Source organism: Leptonychotes weddellii, chromosome 3 (genome assembly GCF_054177405.1).
Source record: "Leptonychotes weddellii isolate Sample4059 chromosome 3, ASM5417740v2, whole genome shotgun sequence".
NCBI classification, from domain to species: Eukaryota; Metazoa; Chordata; class Mammalia; order Carnivora; family Phocidae; genus Leptonychotes; species Leptonychotes weddellii.
Genome location: NC_138371.1, coordinates 164,261,468 through 164,284,442, shown reverse-complemented (window position 1 = coordinate 164,284,442; position 22,975 = coordinate 164,261,468). Strand labels below are relative to the sequence as shown.

Sequence of the window (22,975 nt, the reverse complement as noted above, 5' to 3'; positions counted from 1 at the left end):
TTGGTAATGATTTAGCCAAGCGTGAATTCATTTATTTTCCCTGTGCGCTGGGAGGGAAGGGCTGAGCATGATGCTGTACCACCACCTAGTGATAAATACATGCACATCACCTACAACGCAACCAGCGTGCTCCAAGATGCTCAGGACATCCTCCGGATAAAATAATGCACTTTGATGAAACCTCAGTGACGTGCTCCAAGATGCTCAGGACATCCTCCGGATAAAATAATGCACTTTGATGAAACCTCAGTGCCACAAATCACATTATTCCTCACTCATGGTGTTTGCTGATTACTTCTGGGATTTCTGTGTCATGGCTGAGGCGCAAAAAGCTTTAGGACTTTACGGGCGCTTTGGCAGGTCGTTGGCTTACCCGGCCCGGCCTGCGATATCACTGGTAACAGGTCATTTTTAGGAAGTGTCCCTGGCTCATGCTGCTGCGGCCACTGTGGGAGCTGGCTTCTCAGTGGTCCCCGGAGGTGACACAATCCACAGTGTGAGGGTCTAGTGTGCCACAGGATGAAATTTGACCAGTGAAAAACAGGAGATGAGAGGGAGCTGGTGGATGAGTGATTCTCCCTGTGTCCTCCCTGATGGACTGTTGTGACACATGGTGTCCGTGTTGTCTCTGGAGATGCCCTCTAGGACAACCAGAGTTTTGGTGGTGCGGTAACCAGCTCAGTACTACACCACCTGATTTTTGCTTTTCATCCTTTCCATTCTTATTCCCTTTTGTTTCCTCCTCTTGGTCTTTGGAGATTGCATTCTTCATCAGTGGGTTTACATCTGAGTTTGCCTCAGGTGAGCTAAGACAGTTCACGTGCCCATCTTGGAACTAGTTACTGGGTCCAGGTATCTAGGTGTCCATTCATACATGGGGAGTGAGGTGCTGTGATTGAAGTTTCCACCAGGATCAGATGGAAAGGGGGTGAAGGTCCCCAGAGGAGCAAGCAGAAGGATTTCCACGGATGGAAATACACCCCCTTGGTGTTTGTGAAGCAGCCAAGTAATTTTTAAGTCATTAAAGATGTACGTTGGCCATGAGATCCAAGTTAATGTCACCATAGAGGGGCCACCTGACATCATGTGTCTTCGATGTCATACCATGTGAGGCACATAGAAGCCCACGAAATAGTCTCAACAAAACTCTTTGATATAAATGCAATCAAGCCTTTGGATGTAACTTTCAAGTTACAGGAACTATGGGAGGAAGAGGAGCAAGTTAAGCAACAGCACAAAGAAAACACTTTCAAATCTAGAATATGGACTATTCTACAAGACAACTGGCTGGTGTATTAGTGTCCCAGGGCTGTAGTAACAAGGCACGCCAGACGTGATGGTTGAAATGACAGAAATGTGTTGTCTCACAGTGAGTACTAATCTGATTTCAGAATTCTGTTATTTTTAAACAATTTATAACAGAGCCAATCTCAGTTATGCATTTTGATACAATATGTTGCAGGAAGAATATTTAATTTATGACACAGAGGAGGTGTGAAATGTGTTCTATGAATAAATTGGAAACTTGTCTGCTTGATCTGAAGACAGATTGGGACATCTATCAATAACACTGGAGAAAAATTTCTCCCTGGCTTTGTAATCAAATGAAAGTTTTTTTTTTCTTTATTAAAGTCTTTTATTTGATTCTTTTTTTAAAATTTAAGTCTTGTTAGTTAACATACAGTGCAGTATTGGTTTCCAGAGTAGAAGTCAGTGATTCATCACATACATATAACACCCAGTGCTCATCACAAGTGCCTTCCTGAATACCCATCCCCCATCTAGCCCATCCCCAACCCACCTCCCTCAAAGTTTTCTAATTTATATCTCCAGGATGTGGAGGCTGTCAATTCTGACAGATTTTTAAAAATCAATATTTCATATAGAGTTTGAATTGAAGTTCTGAAGTGATTATGTTTTCAAATTTTGAGAGCCATTAGGATTATGACAGTGTTAAAAATAGGTTGAGGCATAATTTAAACATGTGTTGAAGGGAGATTAAATTTACATGTAAAATATTCTCAAAGACCAAAGCATCTTTGGATCCTGGTGCATAAATTACTTAGATCTCACTTCAACAGCCTTTTTTATTTTCCAACAACTGAAAAGTAACTCATTACTTTCTTTAATATCATGCAATTACTGTGGGATGGAACATAGTTAAACTAATAGCCCCTCAAAAACTTTGATGACAGGTATACATAAAGTTTATGAGCCCAGAAGTCACATTTCAAGTCGTGTTAATCACAGTGTTTGAATAAAAACACCCAGACAATTAAGACATCATTTGGTGTGCCTTTGTTTTGGAGTGCCTTAAAAGAAAACTTCTGTCACAGCTTTATCTCATTAATCATCCTGGGGTTAGGTTGATATGAAACACATCAATTGTTTTCTTTCTCCAAATTCTGTAGAATGGATGCTAAACTCTACATGGTCTTGGTGTCTTTCAGAAACATTTTAACTGCATTTCTCCAACTCTTGGGTAGGTTGGATGGGTTTCCTATGGACCATTTTTCTCTTACTCCCTGTAAACTCACATGGTACCAGATATAATTTCACTCACTTATGTCAGAAACATTTAGTGGGCACCTGTGGAGCAGAACACTGTCTGAAATCTCAGGGAGCTCACAGTTCAATGGAAAGACAGACAAATGAACTTCCAATGACAGCCCAGCTTCAAGAGTATTCCACTGTGTAAAAAAGCCATATTGAGAACCAGCTAGTGCCTGGCTTCAAAGCTCAAAAACCTCTTCAAGCCTCAGTTTTGCCATCGGTAACATGGGAATAATTACCCCTTCATAGAACTGTGGCGCAGATGAACCTGCAGATTGTGATCATCCACTGTCTCTGAATTTATCTTACAGTTTTGGTTACATGAAAACAGTGAATCAATCGATCATCAATCAATCAATCAATATCTATCACTGTCTTTCTGCTAATTTTAAATTCTTGGTGAAGGAATTTGATTAGCTCAATGAGTCAGGTGGCCACTCCTGGTTCTGTGATCGGTGGCTGTTTCTGCCAGAAGCCCACCCCTATGACTTGGGGGATTGAAAGCAAGTCCAAACCTTGTATACTGCACTTTACATAAAGATTTTGTTGTGATTAGTAAAATGCAAATCACTTTAAGTGTTGTATTGGATTAATAGTTTATTTTTGCATGTGTCAACAGCATGGCTATTATCCTGCAGGGTTCTATGAACTTTTTTGATATTAAGAAAATGCTTTTGAATTTGAAAAATCTAGACACTCCTGTTCTAGGGAAGAGGCATTTACAGAAGTATTTCTAGTGCTCCAGGCTTACTACAAAAATGAGAAGACATAAGAGTTCTGGAGATTAGTTGCATAGCAATGTAAATATACTTAACATTACTGAACTATACACTTAAAGATGGTTAAAATGGTAAGTATTATGTTATGTGTAGTCGACCACCATAAAAAATCTAAGAAAAAAATGAGAAAATACAGACACCGGATAGACTCACTGAAACATTTCAAATTCCCTAAAGTTCCTTATTTAATAGCCATAGTCATTAATAAACAGGCATTAATAAATGTCATCAGTCCAAACAAAATGTGGCTCCATCAGGCTAGATAATATGTATATTTAATTTATATCTGTAAATTAAAGAACATAAGAACAGTACACACTCTTGTACATAGCGTTAAACCCATAAAGAAGGAAACCACCCGAGACATTTAAAGTGTAGAGTACAAGAAATTATCATTGGCAGAGCATCACCATGAGGGACAATTTTTAGAATATTCATTCATTTTATAATTAGCAGTAGAGACCTAACAGTTGCCAGGTACCAGGCTAGGAGTGGGATATGGCAGTAAATCAGATATCTAGGATCCCTGTCCCCATTGAGTTTATACTATAGCAAAGGAGCCCATTAGACCTGAAATGACCAGTTGGTGTAATAAGTGTTCTGGTAGCTGTGGGAACACATAGGACAGATTCTAGGACTTTCTGGAGGAAGTAACTCGTAAGCCCAGGTGTGAAGCATAAGTATGAATTAGCCGGACAAGGAGGGGGAGAAAAGAGTGACTCAGGCAGAGGTTAATATGGTGCTCAGAGTCCCAAAGGTGAGAAGGAAGATGGTGAATTCATAGAACTGAAGGAAATCCAAAATGTTTGGGGAGTGGGGTTTGACATTAGTCCAGATGTTTTCAGGGTTGAGATCTGCTGAGCGGTTGATGTGGAACAAAAGCAAAGGATTTAGGAGGTCAGTGAGAGATTGAGGTGAAGAACCATGACATGGAAGTTGAATTGGAGAGGAAGAGAGGATCCCAGAGGTGAGGAGCTGGAGAATTGACCAGTAACAAAGGATTTGTTGAAAAATGGGAAATTAAGGGCATGTCTCAAAGACATAAAGCTGCAAGATGGGAAACAGTGTAGTATATTGGTTAAAGAATGAGATCTGAAAGGCAACAGACCTGGTTTGAGCCTGCTTTTCATCATAAAGTTGACCTCATTTTCCTTATCTGTGCAAAAGGGTTGTTATGATACCTATTTATAGGGTTGTTACAAAGTGAACATTTTTGAATGTATATAACCAACTTTACAAACCCTTACCTGTAGGAGCCATCAGTGCATATGAAACACTAACTGCCATACCCTCAGCTCTGTAAGGGATGGCTCGGTCCTGGGTGCAGATGGAGAATGTTCTTGTAGATGGCTGGATGGAAAGGAAGCTTCAAGTCTGCCTTTTTTTACTATTATTCACAGCATCCAGAGTAGATGTTCAACTCTGCACAGAGTAGATGTTCAATAAAAATTTGTTAAAGGAATTAATGACCAAATAACACATACGTGGTTGAAATAAGTATGGTTTTTTTGGAGAACATTTTGGAAACACAGAGCTTAGAACTGTCGATACTCTTTGACTGGTTTAATTTAATAAATACATCTAAATATGTAAAAATATGTAAATAAATACATCTAAATATGGAAAAAGCTAAAAGCACTAGGATGTTCATTGCAGTGCTAGTGATAATAGTGAAAAACTGGAAATAACTGAAATGCTCAATAACAGGGACTAGATGAAGTCAGCTTTGGCATATGCATTTTAAGGAATGCAAAATGTACAAAACAAATTCATTTGTGATGCATATCTTCAATTATGGAAAATGCTTAAGAAACAGTGCTAAGTGAAAAAGGCAGATTTAACTGTGGTATTGTCATACAATGGAAATATATGATATTCCCTGGGAATATAAAAATCTATGCATAGGAAAATGTTAGAAAACATACCAAAACGTTGGTGGTAGGACTATAGATAAGTTTTTCCTTTTTTCCTTTACTCTTTCCTCCTTCTTTTTTTTAAAATTCAAAATTATATAATTCTCCATATGAAATTGTGCAAGTAGCTTCATGTAAATGAGAAAGAGGGTCCGGGTGGAGAGGTGTCATCTGTTTTAGTGACTATAGCATTTTAGATCCTAGATGTCAGGGGCAGTGGGAAGTGTTGCTGAAGACAGTGGGGGGAGAAGAAAGGGAAAAGGAAATGAGGGTGGTTAGGGAAGAGGAAAGGTAAAGAAAAGGGGTCCATAGCATGATGGTGGGGACAAGGGGTGCTGTTGCCTTCTGACTTTGGTGACGAACTTCTTAACACAGCTAGAAGGACAGTTACGTGGAGAGGACACTGCTGTCATGGCAGATGTCGAGAACATTGTTAGTTGGGTTTCCTTCTTGGTAGGTGGAGTTGAGGTGTCAAGAGCTGGATTGGTCATGCCCCATGTGGCCCTACCCCACACAAATGTGACAGTCTTCCCTTTCCTACCAACTCCCCAGTATCATCAGAATCGATCATTTCTGAATGTCCTGTATATTCTGTGTCTTGTAAATGCAAAGATCACAAGGAATAGGGTATGGGAAATTGAAATAGCATGGAAGAATTAAGGGATAATTTTAATCTAAGCCCTTCAAGTCATAGATGAGGAAGTTTGAGAACTGGAGAAGTAAAATGACTGTACAAAGTGACATTGAATGTTTGCAGCAAATCTGGGTTGATTCTCCATGTACAGTCTTGACAAGCTGGTCCTTGCTCTGCTCTGTTCTAAGAGACCTCCTGGCTGGCTTTTTAAGGCTACTCAGAAAGTATTTCTTTCTAGGGGATCTCAAATTTGTACTTAACACCTGGGAGTGATCAGAACAGAAGCTGAGTGCAAGAGCAATGCAGAAAAGTTGAAGGGCTTCTCCCTTTCCACCCTTCCAGGGGAGTCAATGTTTCTCACTTAGATGATGGTGATGATGATGATGATGATGATGATGATGATGATGGTAGCTAATCCTCACGGAGAATTTACTAAGTGCCAGGGCTTAATTTAAAGGTTTTTATATATTAACTTACTTAATTCTCTTAACATTCTTATGAGGTAAGAACAATTATTATCCTCACTTTTACAGATGAGGACACTGAGGCACAGAGAAGTGGAGAAGTTAAGTGGCTGAAGTCACTTTACTAAAAAGTGACAAAGTGAGATTTTGAGCCAGAGTCAGATCAAGAGTCCATGCTCCTAACTACTGTTCTATTTAAGAAGAGAGAGAGAGAAGGAGAGAGAGAGAGAGAAAGCAGTGACAGAGAGAAAGGAGAGGGGGCAGGGGGACAGAAGTGTGAGAGGAAGAAGGAATTGAGAAGGACAAGAAAGATTGAAGCTTACTAGAGATGTGTACAATGGAAAATACATGTCTTCTTACAGAAATTAGCTGGTCTAGATTAAACTGTTCTTTGGCTAAACTTCTTGGCAAACATATTTTTGCAGAAAAATGACCCCAAGACTTTTTACTTACGATGACTCCTTTATGCCCCAAATTCTCGGTAATATGTTATGATGTCATCAAGATTTAGGAACATTAATCCTTAAGCCTAGAACCTATGGCTCCTGGAAGTCTTGCCAAAACTGTGGAACTGGTAGGTTTCCAATCTCTTCCTGTTCTGTGTGTTGGAGTCCAGGCAGATGGAAGAGTGGGAGTGGGTAAGAGGCATGGGAAGAGAGGGGGAGGCTTTATATTTTTTGGGTTTCTTTGCAAATTCTTATGATTTATAACCAAAAGAATTTATTTTAAAACTTCCTGATGAATAAACAATCCTGTTTATAGGATGATGTTTGGTAAAATTTCCTTTATTTTTAACTTTGTTCTATTTCTATTATAAATTTGATCTGGTCTCTGAAAAAGTAAGAGGCCTATGCGACATTATAAATAAAAGCTGAAAAATGAAAAGAGGATACACATTCAATTAACTATTTGTTTAGTCAATGTGGTAGCAACGATGGCTTGACTGCTTTTTGGAATTAGCTGATTTTCGAACTAACTAGTTTTATCCATAATGAAGCTATGATCTGATATTCTCTTCACCTTAACTGATTCTTTTGTCTTTTAAGTGCATAGATTAATGCTTGGAATGTACAGTCTAGCATTTTCAATCTGACAGTCAGGTGGGAAAACTGATGGGAATTCTCAACCATTAGTCTTTGGCTAGGATTACCTTCTCAAAAGTTTAAAACAGGTAATGTCTCTTTCCTCCTGTTTATTCCTTGATGCTGTGTTTATTCACCTAGAACTGTCAAGTTTTCTTCCCCATTTTTCATCAAAATTTGTTCAGGTGCTTCATTCTGAAAAAAAAATTTAGCAAGTCAAACCACCAATATATTCAAGGGATAATGTGTCATGACCAAGTGGGGTTTATCCCAGGAATGTAACGTTGGTTTCACCTTTGAAGATCAATTTACCATTTTAACAGAATAAAAAGAATATGGGGAATCTGTGTATCTTCTACTCAATTTTGCTGTGAACCTAAAATTGCTCTTAAAAAATAAAATCTATTAAAAAAAAAAGGAATCATATCATCATCTCAATAGGTAGAGAAAAGGCATGTGACAAGATGCAATATTTATTCACGATAAAAACTCTAAGAAACTAGGAACTGAAGCAAATTTTTCATCCTGATAGAGGACATTATGAAAAACCTATAGTTAACATAATACTTAATGGTGAAAGGGTGAATGCTTCCTCCCTCAGATGAGGAACATGGCAATGAGGGCCTCTCTCACCACTTTTATTCAGCACTGTATTGGAGGTTCTCTAGTGAGTAAAACAAAGCAAGGAAAAGAAATCAAAGGTCAACAGATGGAAAAGGAAGAGATAAAATCATATTTTATCCAAACGCTGAAAATAACAGAGTTGGCAAGGATTTGGAGCAACTGAAACTCATACATTGCTGGTGGGATGTAAAATGATACCACCATTTGGAAAACAGGCCATTATACAAATACCAACCACATAAACTGTAATTTCATTCCTGGGAATCTAGCTAAGAGAAATGAAAGTAAGTGTCTGCACAAAGACTTACACACATACATTTGCAGCGGCTTTATTTGTTAAAACCTATACCAGAAATAATCCAAATATCCATCAAAAGGTGAATGGATCAACAGATTGTGGCATGTCCCCATAATGGAACAGTACTTATCAATAAAGAGCAAAAAAATATTGATTCATGTAACAACATGGAAAAATTTCAAGATCACTAGGCTGAGGGAAAAAGCTAGACAAGAATACATACTATATGATTTCATTTTTATAAGATTCTAGAAAATGCCAACCAATCTGTAATGATAGAAAGCAGGGCAGTGGTTACCTGCTGATGAGCAGGGGAGGAGAAGATGAGAGAGAGATAGATTTCCAAGGGGCAATGACAATGACAATTTGGGGGGTAATGAACAATTTTGTGGGTAATGAAATATTCATTATTTTTATTGGGGTGATAGTTTTTGGTATGTGCATATGCTGAAACTCATGGACTTGCACAGTTTATTAAATATATGCAGATTATGCTGTGTCAATTACGTCCCAATAGAGCTGCTATGAAATTAGCAAGCATGAAGCAGAAGGTGGAGGAAGCTATTTGGGGGCCTTCCCTGATGCTCCTGGAATTTCAGCAAGTAGACTGTTACCTGCATGCCTATATCCAAGTTTGACCCTATTTTGGTGTAGGAAAAGAGCTAATTATATTCCAGGTTTCCTGTTTAGGAGGCTTCTGAACATGTAATGTATTTATCTCAAATGCACCAACTGTTTCTGTGTTACCTTGCTGTCCCTGGTCCCCGAGAAGGAACTGGCAGTAACCATGGAGCTAAGTTCCTTGTTCCAAATACCAGGGAATCAGGTGTGAGGCAGCTTAAAGAGCTCTTATTTTTAATCTTAGTTCTCCCCAAAATGAAATATATACCCTGTGTTGATGCTTCGGAACATTGAGAATGAACACAGATGGTAAATCAAATTTAGGGAGGAGGGATGTTCTATGTAACTCCTAAATGCCAACTTTGAAACGCTAGATGGCTCCCCTAATGTATTTTAGATTGGAGTTAAAAATAAGGCTCCTCATCAGTATTATTGCAAAAGATGACAATCGTTTTTCAAGCAATGGACAGTTGCATCTATGTGGGCTCTAGCCGGTGAAGAAAAGGAAAACGCAGTGCAGACTGAATAAAGCACTTTTAGAGATTGGAACTTTTGGCTGTTTCTTATGCTTTGGGGCTAATACACACCACGGGGGACCAGCCTAATGAGCTGTTGCTATTGACGGATTCAGGAAAACATTATGCAAAACGGTCACGTATTATTTTGGAAAAGAAATAGTAAGTGTTTTTAAAAACTAATTTAAAAACATGTACTTGACAGTTAGTGTTGGAGAGTTGCAGAATGTGACCCCCCAAATATGCCCAGAGGAGCTCAGGACATGCCTCCCCAGAACATACCCCTCTGGTCTAGTGATTATTCTGAGCTGTCGGCTCTTGATAAACAGCAGGGAGAGGCTTCAGCTCCTCCAAACAGAGCTCAATTGTCATAGATGGGCTTTCTGGGAGTTTCCCCAACCAAGGAAGACTGACTTGTCACAGTAAAGCAGACTAGAGGTCCACCCCACACCCAGACAGACTTTGTCACAAACTACCGTACCTCCCATCCGTTCTTCTAAGGTCCCATTCATCTTTCCTAAAAATCATTTCCTCTCCCTGAAGAGGCCTACATCCCTCTCCCCTTTCCCTATTAAGATTGTATTTAAGCCTGAATTCTAAGCCACCTTAAGGAGCTAACTCATTTTCCCCTGACTCTCTCCCACATTTATATGATGTTAAGTGTTAATAAACTTCTGGGGTTTTTTTGCCCTTGTTAATCTGTCTTTTATTACAGGGTCTCAAATAAGAACTTGGAAGGCTAGAAGGAGAATTATTTTTCTCCCCTACAGTGTGATAATACGGTTAACAGCAGTAAAAGACCAAATGACCAACCTCAACTCATGCTGAGCCCCAGAGGATGTTTTGGAAGCAGGAGTACAGTGCTGAATTTTCTGAAAGGCTGGACATATGCATTGGCTGAAAGGTCAGAGAAACTGATGAAGAAGAAAAAAATGCAGGCTCTGGAATTAGTCATTCTCAAATACTCCTAGATGTGGGGATTTACTTCATTTTTTTATTCTGTAAAATGGATATTCAGTGAATGTTAGTTTGCCATCCCTGCTAATGAATAGACTTCATTCTCTTTGTGTGTATCCAGTAGAAAAATCTATATCTATATTTGCATAGTACCTTATGGTTTGGAAAATGTTTTAATATTTATGAGTGATTTGCAAACTTTTCTTTTTATTTATTTATTTATTTATTTTTTTAAGATTTTATTTATTTATTTGACAGAGAGAGAGACAGGGAGAGAGGGAACACAAGCAGGGGGAGTGGGAGAGGGAGAAGCAGGCTTCCCGTGGAGCAGGGAGCCCGATGCGGGGCTCGATCCCAGGACCCTGGGATCATGACCTGAGCCGAAGGCAGATGCTTAACGACTGAGCCACCCAGGTGCCCCATAAACTTTTCTTTTTAAAGGAATGGGTTTTTTCTTGAAATGAGCCACTACACAGATACAGAAGATGTAAGAAAATATAAAGGTGGGTTTGCTCTGGTTGAACAAGGGGCGAAGTTTCAACCTTTGCAACGCCCCCACCCATTCCTATACCTTCTTTCCCTCTATATGGGTCTTCTCTATGCAGCACAGTTGAAAACCTCTGCTATTCATTATATCATTTGATCGGAAACAGGACTTAAATGGACATTGATCTGATGGAGAATCTTAGAAGCCAAAGGATTATGTTTACACTAAGATCACATATTTACTTCTAGGAGCTTTTTTCTAAGAAACAGTATGGTCTGATTGCAGGGAAGGTGCTATGCTGTTGGGCGAAGAGATATTTTCTCCAGCTTGGTCTGTATGTCCACTGACGAGACCATGTCTCTGTTTCCATTTTCTTGTCTCTAAAATGGTTATACTAATTAATAGCAACCTCCCTTCTGTTTTCAAGGATACTAAGAAAGGGATCCAAGTTCACTGAATGAATCATTATGCAAAGCCTGAGAGAAATAATGAACCAATTTGAAAATGGATATGGGTAAAGAACTTTCCTTTTATTTTTGACAAGCCAACATTTTCCATGATGCCAATTTTAATATAAAACTTGGCTAATGACTAACTAATAGCCAAAAGTCTTGGCTAGTGACTAATAAAATTGAGTTATTTTACTTTTGGGATTGCAAAAAAAGGCAATTGCTAGTGGGGCAGCCCATAGGGGATTCTTCTGAAGCCAATGAGCCCTTGTTTTCCAAGTAGGGGTAATGTTCTCCCCTCCAGCCCTGTGGGATGGTCTTCCTGGAAAATGATCTCAGCTCAAGCTTCCTTAAAGCTCTACAAGGATAAGCAGATCTTGCATAAGCTATGATGTTTAAAGCCACATGAAGCCTACAGGTTGCTATGCTATGAGAAGTAGGTTATTCCTATGGCAGACCTTTGGTGATTTGGCCCCGACACCTGCTCCCATTAACTGGAAGATTCGATTTAGTATTTCGGGGCCTGGTTTGTTAGGTCTTGACTGGGCACCGAATCTGAGTGTGAGGATCCAGATGGTTATGGATCAGGAGAATTCCAAAAAAACCTTTTGGGATCAACAGAGGCTTACTGGCCTCCTATTTAGCCAAATGAGGCCTTTTAAAAAAATGACTTTTGTCTTCTATCATCGTCGTTTCATTAACAAACTGACATTTAGCTACCCTTACCTATCCCTGCATGGAGGGAGAATTTAATCTACAGCAACAGGCAAACTTTACATTTAAAGTTTGGCTTTGTGAAAATACTCATGACACGATCTTTGTTTCTCTTGTTTTGTGTCTAATTTTAAGAGCCTTGCCACAGACCAGCGCTTGGGAACGCTAGTGCCAGAGAACCGTGGCATGTTATGGCAGATTCCTAAGGGGTCTATTTCATGTTGAATCAATGATCCCATTGGGAAAAACAGTTTCAAGGCCTTTGAAGTGGCTAACTATGAAGTTATTAAGACATTAGACCTTCCATGTGTTTGGTGGTGTTCTTGGTGATTGGGAGATCAGAGATAAGAGGAGGCAGAAGGCGTAATCTCCCTCTCTGATCATTGCCTTAGTGCTGGCCCAAGAGGATATTTTGTCTGTGATTCTGCTTAGGGTCACTCATATGACACCTTGGTTAATCCCAGGGGCAGCCTGTGAACAGCTAAAACCTAACAAAAGAGTATCAAAGACCTCAGTAGGAAATTAGGGTCCCCTGTTCAGTCACTCTGTAAGTATCGTAATTATTATCTCTCTTGGTGGGAGAGATAGGGTCCTCCCCACCAAAGATCACTGTCAGTGGCCAGGTTGGCATCAGGAGACATGGGAGTGGGGTTGCCATCATGACAGCGATATAATTCAGACAGAATCAAGGTGAGGTCAGACCGTGCTGCGCAAATAGGAGGGTGGGAGGCAGCTAGGGCTGGCAGGGCAAAGGCACCAGAGGTAGTGAGGGGGGTTTTGGTAAGCACTAAAATAACAGTGACCTCACTGCCCAGAGATAAAAGAAGCTTTGGAAAGCTCCATTTCCAGGATTCCTCTGGTGGGGCCACAGGGCCAAAGACTTTAACAAAATAATAATAAACTTTATTTTTCAAGAGCAGTTTTAGGTTACAGAGAGATAGCTCAGAAATTATAGAGTTCCCTTGTAAGCCAGTTCCCCCAATCCACAATTTGCCCTATTAATAACATCTTGCATTGGCGTGTGCTATGGTCGGAAAGTTGCTGGCCCCTGAAATTCATCTGTTGAAAACCTCATGCCCAAGGTGATGGTAGCAGGAGATGGAGCCTTTAGGAGGTGATTGGTCATGAGGGGCTGGATGAAATGAGCGCCCTTATGAAAGAGGCTCCAGAGAGATCCCTTTCCCCTCCCCCTTTCCCCTTCTGCCATGTGAAGAGACAACCAGAAGTCTGCAACCAGGAGAGGGCCCTCCCCTGACCAGGGTGGCACACTCATCTTAGACTTTCAGCTTCCAGAACTGTGAACAATGTATGTCTGTTGTTTAGAAACCACCCAGTCTGGGGTATTTTGTTAAGCCAGAACTGACTGAGACAGTGCGGTCCATTTATTACAGTTGATGAACCAGTATTTATACATTATCATTAACTAAAGTCTGTCATTTACATTCGAGTTCACTTTTTGTGTTGTAGGGCTCTCGGGGTTTCAACCACGGTGTAACGAGACGTACCCACCTATAAAACATCACACAGATGAATAGTCTCTCTGCTCTAAGAATCCCCTGTGACCTACCTACACATCACTCACTTCCTCTCCCTCGAACTCTGGGCAACCACTGATTTTTTTTACTATCTTTATAGTTTTGCCTTTTCCAGAATGTCATGCAGTTGGAATTACAGAGTTTATAGATGGTCAGAATGACTTCTCTCATTTAGCCACATGCGTTTAAGTTCCCTCCATGTTTTTCTTAGCTTGGTGGCCCCTTCCTTCCTTCTTTAAATTATTTTTAATTGTGGTAAAATACATATAATATATTTTTATATATGTTATATGTTATATTTATATAATATGTAATATATAAATAATTATATATATTACATATATAATATATATTATATAAATAACTTATATGTTATATATAACTTATATAATGTAATTATATATATAATATATAAAGGTTACCATTTTAGCCATTTTTAAGTGTACGGTTTAGTGTGTGCAACCATCACCACTATCCACCTCCACTTTCTTATTTTGCAAAACTGAAATCCTGTACCCATTGCACTATAACTCCCCATTCCCCATTAGTCACTAGTCCCCCAACAAACACCATTCTACTTTTTCTCTCTATTAATCTGACTACTCTATGTGCCACGTACAGGTGGAACCACAGAGTATTTGTCTTTTTGTGTCTGGCTTAGTTCACTTAGCCTGATGTCCCCAAGGTTCATCCATGTTGTCGCAAATGTCCGAATGTCCTTCCTTTTTAAGACTGAATACTATTCTGGGTGCCTGGGTGGCTCAGTTGGTTAAGCGACTGCCTTCAGCTCAGGTCATGATCCTGGAATCCTGGGATCGAGTCCCGCATCGGGCTCCCTGCTCAGCGGGGAGTCTGCTTCTCCCTCTGACTCTCCCCCTCTCATGCTCTCTCTCTCTCAAATAAATAAATAAATCTTTTTTAAAAAAAAAAAAAGACTGAATACTATTCTACTGCATGTATACCACGTTTTGTTTGAATGTTTATCTAGTCACCTATCCATGGATACTTGGGTGACTTCTATCCTTTGGCTAATGCGAAAAATGCTGCTATGAATATGAGTGTGCAAATATCACCTTAAGACCCTGATGCTGGGTCATATTGTTTTATTTTTAATTAACTAATTTTTTTTTTTTTAGAGAAAGAGAGAGAGAGAGCATGCACGTGTGAGCTGGGGCGAGGGGGGGGCAGAGAGGTAGAAGGAGAGGGAGAGAGAGAATTTTAAGCGGCCTCCATGCTCAGTGCAGAGCCCAACTCGGGGCTTGATCTCATGATGCTGAGATCATGACCTGAGATGAAATCAAGAGTCAGACGCTTAACCGACTGAGCCACCCAGGCGTCCCTACTTTTATTTTTTTGAGCAACATCACACTGTTTTCCATAGTGACTGCACCTCTTTACACATCCACCAACAGTACACAAGTATTCCAATTTCCCCACATCTTTACAAACACTTGTTCTTTTCTGTTAAAAAAATTTTTTAAAGGGCGCCTGGGTGGCTAAGTTGTTAAGCGTCTGCCTTCGGCTCAGGTCATGATCCCAGGGTCCTGGGATCGAGTCCCACATCGGGCTCCCTGCTTGGCAAGAAGCCTGCTTCTCCCTCTCCCATTCCCCCTGCTTGTGTTCCTGCTCTCGCTCTCTCTCTTTCTGTCAAATAAATAAATAAAATCTTTAAAAAAATTTTTTTTAAATAGTAGCCATCTTAATGGGTGTGATATCATAAGGGTACCTCATTATCATTAATAGCTCATTTCTTTTTATCTCTGAATAATATTTCATTGTGCATAGATGTACCATAGTTTGTTCACCCACTGAAGGACATCTTGGTTGCTGCCAAGTTTGGGCAATTATGAATGGGCTGCTATAAATATTTGTGTGCAGGGGTTAGTGTGGACATACATTTAAAGTTCATTTGGAAAAATACCAAGGAGCATGATGGCTGGAGCATATGGTAAGACTATGTTTAGCTTCGGGGCGCCTGGGTGGCTCAGCCGGTTAAGCGTCTGCCTTCGGCTCAGGTCATGATCCCAGAGTCCTGGGATCGAGCCCCGCATCGGGCTCCCTGCTCCACAGGAAGCCTGCTTCTCCCTCTCCCACCCCCCCTGCTCATGTTCCCTCTCTCGCTGTGTCTCTCTCTGTCAAATAAATAAATAAAATCTTAAAAAAAAAAAAAAAGACTATGTTTAGCTTCATAAGAAACCCCAACTATCTTCCAAAGTGGCTGTGCCATTTTGTATTTCCACTCATTAACACTGTTACCCATATCCCTTGACTGTCCTGCTCTTGGCTGGCGTGTTCTGGGAAAGAAAAGCTGCAGATGGATCACTGACAACTGGAAAAATCTTATTTTTATGCTCCTTCAACATAACCTTCAATCAACCAGCCCCCTGGAGAGTGAATTTGGACTGAACTGAGGCAAAAATTACTTGGCTTTTGGTACTGGCCGCCAGAATCCATTTTCTGTAGAGATTAAAGTATATTAAGGAAATCAGAATTTGAACACTCCCCAAAATAAAACTCACAATGCTGAGCCGAAGGTACAAATCAGTTAAGTGCTAATATTCTTTTCTAGTACACTTTCTATGCTATTAATATTGGGTACATTTCAATGTTTGGGGCCCTTTGTTTCACAGAAATTTATTTATTTTTCAGGTAAGGGAAGATAGTAAAGGGCTCTTCCCGAAAGTTTGAGTCCGGAACTCAGAATTTAAAAATATCAGCCTCTTTGAGAATGTTCAGAATTGTTTTTATAGGTAGGATTTCGAAATTAAAATGACTCTTACTAGGTACATTCGCAACAGAAATGAATACATATGTTCACCAAAAGACCTGTAAGAGTTCTCAGATGACTGTTATGTAATAATCCAAAATAAACAGCAATCCTAATGTCCGCCAATGGTAGAATGGATAAGTCAAATGTGGTATCTTCATACCATGAAATCCTATGTGGCGAAAGGAATGATCGAACTGCAAATACACAGTGCAACTGGATACCATTCTGTTTTAATTACTATAGCTTCATACTATACATATCTTCCAGCACAAACCTACCCTCATTTTTCTTCCTTATGTATGAAGGTACAGAGTAGTTACTATCTTAGTACACTTTAGTCATTGACATTCACTCTGGCCATGTCCCCGTGAGTGTGTGTGTGTGTGTGTGTGTGTGTGTGTGTGAGATACACATGACTTATTTTGCTGGGTGTTGGGGATATAAAGGAGTTTAACATGAAATACCAGCTCTGATGGACTTTACGCTACTGAGCAGAAAAGATGTATTGTCAGAAAGTGTAAAGAACTAACTGCATGTGTTAAATCACAAAGCAAAACAGTGGTAAGAAAGAGGTGTTGTAAGATAATGACCTTCTGTTAAAGTACTAAGTGCCCTCCGACACTGACTTTTCTGCCTCCCTCTTCCACATTTAATGATTCCACCTGGATCATCCAGGACAATTTCCTTATTTTTAGGTAAGCTGATTAACAGCCTTAATTCCATCTGAAACCTTAATTCTTCCTTGCCATGTTGATGGTTAGTTTTATGTGTCGGCTTGGCCTGGCTATAGTACCCTGTTAGTCAATCAAAACCCGTTTCTAGGTGTTGCTGGAAGGTATTTTGTAGGTGTGCTTCGCATCTAGAATCAGTCGATCTTAAGGAGATTACCCTCAATAATTTGGGTGGGCCTCATCCCATCAGTTGAAAGATCGGAAGCAAACACTGAAGTTTCCCTGAAGAAGAGGAAATTCTGCCACGAGACTGCAGTATCAACTACTGCCTGAGATTTTGGACTTGCTACCCCTGACAACTGTGTGAGCCAATTCCTTGAAATGAATTTCTCTCTCTCTCTTTCTCTGCCATATATATATGTGTGTGTGTGTGTGCATGTATACACACACATATATTTATACATAAAATAACATATAATTAAAATATTATATTAAAATTATATTAAAATATAATTTAAAAAATATAAAATAATATATAAAAAGATATATTATTTTATATATATATATTTCCTCCGTATGAGGCAGAATAATGGTCCCCCCAAAGATGGGGCTATGTATGTATTGTGTCACATCCAGCTACCAAGTTTGATATTTTCCCTGTATTCAGGGAGATACCATTGAAGAGATTTGAATAGGAACTGATGTGGTGAAAGGTTACTTTTACAATGGTGCATTGGTTATATGGAAAGAGAGACACCAGAAAAAGGTAGAAACAAATCTACATATGAGATAATGTGGTTCTGGGTCAGAGTGGGTGGTCCTGGGAATGAAAAATGGAGTAAGGTTTTTCAAAGACTTTGGAAATAAAAATGAGTAAAGGTGCAATTAATTTTATACGGAGGTAGAGGGTAGGGCAGAAAAGGGATTTTGAGCCAGAGTCACACTGAGAAAGAGATTCAGCTAAGGTACAGCAACCGTGCCAGGAATTTAAGTAGGTCACATTTAATACAAAGAATTGTTACCTAGGGGCACCTGGGTGACTCTGTAGGTTAAGCGACTGACTTTTGATTTTGGCTCAGGTCATGATCTCAGGGTGGTGAGACACAAACCCGCCTGGGGCTTGTGCTGGGCATGGAGCCTGCTTGAGATTCTCTCTCTCCCTCTGCTCCTCCCCACCCATCTTTCCCTCCCTCTAAAAAAAAAAAAAAGAATTGTTACTTAGTAAAAAGGCAGTTCCCTAGATGAAATAAAGCCCTAGTGGAGTACGCAGAGAGCAAACACAGAAAGCAGCTACTACAGCTATGAAGGAGGGAATGTGAGCAAGAAAAGAACTTAGAAGAAGAGATCCCTGCCCTCCACCAGTTTGGATCCAGTCCTCTTTGGTGAGGGCATGAAAGCCACAAAACAGCCCCGGGGACAGGGGACACGCCCCGGGGGTCTGGGCAGCAGCTGGTCTGAGGCTGCGGAGGTGAGCGCTGCAGAGGAGGGGACAGTCCCCGCCTCCTGCTTCGCCAGGCAGTGTCCCTCCGGCGCCCCCTGTTGGCCAAGCCAAACATCGAGCTAAGTGGCGGAGGAGGAACATCTCCAGGGGCCAATTCCAGTGTTATAAAGCCGGGCAAAGAAAGGCGGATTTGGAGCTAAGGCAACCAATGAGGAACGAGCACAACTTCCTCTAGATGAAACCTTGCTTAAAAAATAGTAAATAATTGAGAAGAACACAGATGATATTTCTTTGTTCCTATGCCTTGCTTTTCACTAAGAAGTAGTGATAGTATTGCATCACAGTAAAATCCTGACTTTTATATACCTCTGGGGACAAAGAGTGGAAAATGAAAGCAGGCCAACTTTACTAAAAGAGAATTGGAACCGGAAGAAGGTGAGACGACTAGAAGCAGAGCACTTGGTGAGTCACGGGGAGAGCAGGACACAGCTCACCGTGTAAAACATCTTTCATTATTTCCTACATCACTTATGCTGTTTGTATGATGGGAGGAGGGAACAAGTGTGAGTTGATTTAATATGTGACAAAAGGAGGGAAAAGCTGGCGTGCTGGCTCCTTCTTCATGTGCGGGGGCTGCTGGGGGGAAAGGCAGCTTCTCTCTCCCTTGATCGCCTTTCCAGTCGTTGGCCATCTGTCTCTCCGAGTCTCCTCTTCTCCAGGTCAGATACGGATGGCACCTCCAGAAGACATGGACCCCACGTTGCTGTTCATCATGTGGCCTCGGTCCAAACTGTTCACTTCCTTGAAACATACTTTCTATATTTGTAAAATGGAGGGTTTTGAGAGCTGGAGATTTCTAAGAGTCTCTTGTCGCTGTCGAAGCTTCTAGTAAAAAACATCGCCTTGTTATAGTCCTTTCTCGCTCATGAATGGGCCATATTATGCCTACAACTGCCTCATAGCATGATGTCTGGAACTAAACTCCTGCATCTGGGGCCCAAGTGAGGTGTGCGGGAAGCTCCCAGGTTAGATGTTTTCAAGAACTTTTTGGAAAACACAGCATACTTTCTGAGCATGTTGGGTTCAGCTCTGTTTGACTTCTTTTGCCCATAATATACACAGAAAAGGAGAACAGATAGTATAATACAGAATTAAAGATGGAGAGGCCCATCAGTCTCCATCATGGAGTGTAAATTTTCTTCTTATTTGCGGAGTCATCCAGCTCAGTCCTGTGGCCATCTGTGTACTCAGAAGACGCTGGTTGAAGTAAGTGGATTATGCATGTTTCCATTTCTGGTAGTTACATTTATTTTTTTTAAAAGACTATTTGGTCTAGAAAAGTTAGATGGTGTTTCGGCTTGAGCCTCATAACTTTCATAACTTGACGGAAGTCATAAGAAACTTTGGATCGTATCTGTTAATTTTCACATTCGAAACTTCTATTTTACTCCACACGACGAAAGGGAGTAAGGTTTGATTCTTGCTCACGAGCTCCACAAGCAACTTGTGGAGAATGCAGAGTACCGATCTGTAAATTGGAAGAAGGAATGTATCGGACAAGCAGATCGCAGAATGTCTACCATATGATACCTGAGATACCATTGAAGAGATTTGAATGGGAAGTGATGTGGTGAAATATTACTTTTTACAAAGGGGTACTCTAGCCCCCCTTGGAGGAAGCCTCTGTCCACAGTCACTGATGAAAGGGGAGGCCAGTGGGCATGGTGTGATCGCATCCCCACCTCCCACCCTACTCCTGTTATGGACCAAGAATGGGAATTTGACCTAAGGACTGCCATTCAATAAGCTGGTCAAACTTCCCCTCATCACAGAGAAAGTTTGCTGAAACCCAAAGGTTATTATGAAAAATGAGGTATGGGAAACTCCTGATGGGCTGGGTTCTAGGTAAAGTCAAGAAGGAGTCATGGAAATGGTGAGTCAAGAGAAGTTAAGTGGTAGAGAAAGGACAGACAGAGTAAATAGAAAGAACCAGCCAGTGGACCAGAGGGAAAAGAGGTCCTAAGATTCAGAGCACTCTCAAAAACCTGGTGGTCTGGTTGTGTTCTACCTGCTATAAATACTCTAAAAGCATACACTTGGCAGAACTCCAGTGTCAAATATTGCTAAATTGCTGATATTTACGGTAACCAGATAAACGTGGTGTCTCTCCCCCCACCCCCCACCCCCTCATCTCCCTTCAATCCTAGCTGGACACCTAATACCATCTGACTTAAAAATTTTTATTATTATTATTTTTACTTTTCTGAAAGGAGCTCTCCTTCTGCCCCATTCTCAACTATTCCAGTCCTTTGCCTAGCTGCCTTCCTTCTACCTTAGTAGATAGTCTTATCTTCTTAGTTGAGACAATGAGGGCCCTTAGTATTCTCTTCCTGAAACTTGTCTATGCTTGATAGTGTATCTTATATGTACTTATAAGGTATATATGAAGTTTAATATATATATGTTTTAATATTATAAATGTGATAATTTATAATGTCTATGTATCACATCTAATATTTATGCTGTGATGTAATTATGTGATTAGATTTTATAATCTCTCTATTTTGTGATCATATATCCTTTTGAAATGTTATTCTTTTTATAATGTTTATTATATAGAGAACTGTGTTAATCACTGTCTAGCTGAAGGCTGTTTCTCTAGGACAAGAGAGAGGGGTTGGGCGGATGTTGGAGGGACAAGTCCACCACTCAGAAGGATTTACACACCGAATGGAAAACAAAGAGACAGAGATTAACATCCACATTCTGAAAGCAATAACCCAGCACAGTGCTCAGTAAATGGCTTGGTAAAAAATTTCATTTTATTTCCTGAATAAGCATCAAATCCACCAGATGGGGCTCTAATGTTCTTTTAGTTCAACGACGGAAAATTCCAAGCATTTACTATTATCTTTAGAGAAAGAAAATATATTTCCCATATTAAAAGAATTTGCTTGAGATAGGGTTACGCCTTAATAAGCATTATCATTGTTTAGTATCTTTTAATGTTATAAGGTGATTTATATAGAAAGTGGCCAATTTGCTGAAAATTGAGGCATCCAAATAGTCAAATTAAATCAATTTAAGTAGTTCTGAGTTAAATCCTTTTGCAAGCCTTCTTTTAGGGAAACAAGGACATATTTCACACACAAGTAGATGTATATTGCTACAGGACTATTCCATCTTTGGAGTCACTGACATAATTTAAAATGTGAATTGTTTAAAATGATATTAAATCATTGTGAAATTTATCACAGCAGCAATATACTCAGCCCAGTCCAGCTATTTTGATAGGTTATGCTTTAAGTGTTGGAAATTGAGATTTATTTATTTATTTATTTATTTATTTTCAGGGCAGGGATGTGTGCTCTCCAAAGAAAACATTTTGCTTCTATTTTTCTGAGGTTTGGATTTGGAAATTTGAGTCTCTTCTTGGACTCCTTTCTCCATGACTCATAACTTTTGTTCAGTCTGGAAAGAATGCCAACTTGGGAGCTACATCTGAATTTTGACTGAGAGAGTGGTTGGGTCAAAATCACAATCTTGAGACAGAGCTGGGTTGGATCCATAATGTCATTCAGTGGGAAGAGCCCTGTGTTAGGACCAGGAGCCAGGCTCTCATGCAGCCTCAGGCCAGCCAGTCATGAAGGACCACCCGCACTGGCGACGAAGATGATTGCTAACACTCATCCAACGTGTCTGTATGTTAACCATTTTGTCCTCCTTCCATTGGCTTCCTGGGTCTGGCTGGAGCTCCCTTTGGGAAGGCCAATTCTCCAGAGAAGGTGGCAGCTGAGAGCCCAGCAGCCGACACGCACAGCAGCGTGGGGGATGGGTGCACATCTGTCCTTTTTTGTCGCTAGGGTCACCGGCTGCCCAGCCCCACGAGGACTCACGGGACAGTGATACCTCCTGGAGCTGAGCAACGCCACACCCACAGCCCTGTTTGTACTAATCTTCTAAAAGGGAAAGTGGTGTAGATTGTAAAGATTAGTGAACTTGTATTTCCAGTGTTTGAATTCCAGGAAAACTGTAAGTACATAAACAGTCTAAATTGGCCCCAATGGAGTTAGTTGCCTTTTTTTTTCTCACATTTGTAGCTGAAACATTAAAAGTATCAAATATACATGCTTGTTTAGAGCATTAGATGTATTTGTCACGTCTGGTGCCATGGCCAGCGATGGGAAGGATTTCTGAGGAAACTCCAGGGGGTAAGAACCCACAATCCCCGCGCCCCCCTCCCACCTTTGGAGTGGGGCTGGCTCAGTCTACTGCTGGTGAGGCCAGTCGGGGAGGCAAAAAGCAAGTTCTGGAAGGCATGATGATTACCTAGCGTCAAGTGCCTCTTAGAGGCTGGAAGCTCTGTGAGAAATACCTTCCAGGGATTCTCTCTGACGTGTCCATCATCAGAGCATGCAGGCATCATCATCACACCCAGTTTACAAGTGAAGATATGACCTGCCCCAGG

General features: G+C 40.5%; 1 long non-coding RNA gene across 2 annotated transcripts; it reads left to right on the top strand.

Moving 5' to 3' along the window:
- The first annotated feature begins 18,331 nt into the window (after positions 1-18,331).
- LOC145720691 (uncharacterized) lies at positions 18,332-22,561 on the top strand. 2 transcript variants are annotated; one of them, XR_014143869.1, is made up of 2 exons: positions 18,332-18,969; positions 21,861-22,561. It is a non-coding gene; the product is annotated as an uncharacterized LOC145720691 (long non-coding RNA). The 2 variants fall into 2 exon arrangements; XR_014143868.1 differs by lacking the exon at positions 18,332-18,969 and adding an exon at positions 18,986-19,773.
- The last annotated feature ends 414 nt before the right edge of the window (positions 22,562-22,975 follow it).